This window comes from Callorhinus ursinus, unplaced genomic scaffold (assembly GCF_003265705.2).
Source record: "Callorhinus ursinus isolate GAN/ISIS: 27379988/994484 unplaced genomic scaffold, GSC_fseal_2.0 scaffold10, whole genome shotgun sequence".
Taxonomy (NCBI): domain Eukaryota; kingdom Metazoa; phylum Chordata; class Mammalia; order Carnivora; family Otariidae; genus Callorhinus; species Callorhinus ursinus.
The window spans coordinates 85,915,667-85,917,414 of record NW_027397072.1 but is presented as its reverse complement, the minus strand read 5'-3'; the positions used below and the strand labels follow the sequence as shown (position 1 = coordinate 85,917,414).

At 37.1% G+C, this 1,748-nt stretch overlaps 1 pseudogene; it reads right to left on the bottom strand.

The window, feature by feature from the left end:
• Window positions 1–467: 467 nt before the first annotated feature.
• LOC112821761 (U2 spliceosomal RNA) lies at window positions 468–593 on the bottom strand (annotated as a pseudogene).
• Window positions 594–1,748: the final 1,155 nt, after the last annotated feature.

Genomic DNA, 1,748 nt, shown 5'->3' with positions numbered 1-1,748 from the left:
ATGTACCCGAAGGACAGTCATCACCGGATTACGTGGCACCTGACCCACTTCAGAGAAGGCGGCAATTTGGGCTGGGATATGGGGCTTGGAATATTTTTAATGAACTTTTTAAAGTTTTTGAATAGTTTCAGATTGACATAAAAATGACAAAGATGGTACAGAGATTTGCCATTTACCTCCGTCCAGCTTCTATTGTTAACATCACACATTATTACAGCACATTTGTCACAATGACTGATCCAACGTCAACACATTATTATTAACTTAAAACCATGCTTTATTCAACTTCTCTTAGTTTTTACTAATGTCCTTTTGCTGCTCTAGGACCCGATCTAGAAGAACAGGTTACATTTGGTCCATGTCCTTTTAGGCTCTTTTGGGCTATGACAGTTTCTCAGACTTGTCTCGTATTTTGAAGACCTTGACAGCTTAAGGAGAGCTGGTCAGGGAATTTGTAGACTGTCAGTTGGGGGTTTGTCTAGAGTCTTTTTTCTTTTCTTTCTTTTTTTTTTTTTGTCCTCCGATAGAAGACATATCAGATACTAAACTGATAAGAACAGATACTACAAAAGACTCAAAGGCCAAGAAATGATTCATTGTTTTTTTTAATGTTTGGAGTGGGGTTCTGGGCTTTGGGGAGGAAGACTACGGAAGAAACGGTGCCATTCTCAGCACATCAGATCAAGAACACATGGCATCAACATGATTTATCACTGTTAACATTAACCTTGCTGTTAACCAAAGTAGTGTTTGTCACCTTTCTCCACTGTAAAGTTACTCTTTTTCCCCTTTTCATACTGAAATCTTTGGAAGGAGGTCACTCTGCCACAGCCCACACTTAAGGGTGGAGAGTTGGACACTTTTCCTTGAAGGAGAATCATTGGGTAAATTATTTGCCATACTTCTGCACAAAAGACTTGTCTCTTTTCTCTCATTCATTTATTCACTGATGTTTATTAATATAGACTCATGGAGATTTATTTTATACTTTGAATTATAACCCAATGCTACTTTATTTTCGTTTTCAAATTGTTTCAGCTTTGGCCACGGGCAGCTCTTGCAGTCCGCTCCTGTGTCCCATTGACTTACCACCTTCATTGTGGGTTTGGACGTTAGTTTAGATTTGTTTTGTTTTGTTGAGAACTTCCTGATTTTCTAGGATTTGTGTTTTGACAAAAGTGGCTCACCTAGGACAATTCGGCCTTTTGCCTAAGCCTCTTGTTCTGGTTAACTTTATAATCATCTAGATAATGTTTACATGTAGGTATTTTCAGATTTCACATAGATATCAGGGAGCAATATAGGAGGTTGGTTTTTACTTGCTTTGGCCCCAGGGCTGTGTTCTGACTACATATTATACATTCCTATGGTCTTAAAGAGATACCTCTTTTCAGCTCAGGGAATGATTTTCTTTCATGTATTTATTAAAATTCTTCCTACATTTTCATTGTTTTCTTTTTTCTGTTAACTCTTAGTAGTTGGATAGCCTTCTGAATTGATCCTCTTGAGTTTCAAATCTTTTGTCTTTTTCATTTCCTTGACTTTTTGTTTCATAGTCAAAGAGATTTCTTTACCTTTATCCTTTCAGCCTCTAATATATATACAATCTGTCCCTGTCTCAGGGCATGCAGTTCTTGTTTCTTTTATAAACGCAATCTCCTTAAATCATTCTAGGGATGCCAACTAAAGCTTTTAAAAGTTTTCTTCATTACTTGATTTATTTGTGTTTTTTACAGGGTTTGGGGGAG